The sequence below is a fragment of the Mustelus asterias genome, chromosome 1 (assembly GCF_964213995.1).
Source record: "Mustelus asterias chromosome 1, sMusAst1.hap1.1, whole genome shotgun sequence".
Taxonomy (NCBI): Eukaryota; Metazoa; Chordata; class Chondrichthyes; order Carcharhiniformes; family Triakidae; genus Mustelus; species Mustelus asterias.
In genome coordinates, this window is record NC_135801.1 from 105596427 (window position 1) to 105597125 (window position 699).

The following is a 699-nucleotide window of genomic DNA, read 5'->3' on the forward strand; positions in this document are numbered from 1 at the left end:
AGGTCTTCCCAGCATCACCCAGTATCCACAATACTTTGCTTTTATACTGTTAACCTGCTTTGCGTTTGTGTGATTACACTAGTAGCCAGCAGTTTTCCCAGTGATAAGATCATGGGTTGTATTCTGCTGTAGAAATTCCTTTATTCTCATGACAATGGGATATTTAGGTTTTTGGAATGAGCCAACTACAGTTGAAGAGGAAAACTGCTGGCTGTCTCAGTTGGAGCATTATCTAATGAAATATCTTTAATCCGGTCAATGTTAATTTTATGCATAAATTGAATGAATACCACAAGTGAATTTTATAAATTGAAAAGAATCCAATACTATTGCACTAAATAGATTTTATTTTAGGATGTAACCATGTTGTGTAAGAGAGCATTTGTGGAGCTCAGAAAGAGATGCTGAATAACCTCATGTGTTTACATTTTTCATCAACAAAAGGCAATGCTTGCAGAGCTTAACTAGGATAGGCATTGTCACGCATGTTAAAGCTATTTATTTTTGTAATACCAGCTGATGAGATTATGATGGTAATACTGTTATCATTAACAATGGCCCTAGGCTAGGAAAAGGTAAATCAACGAGGGTTCCCATTGCTGAGCTATATTGTGACCCTTGCGAATGACCAATGGTGGGCTCAATTTACATTGCCCTACATCTAAAAGAAAAACTCACTTGTAACTTTTGTCATTGAGT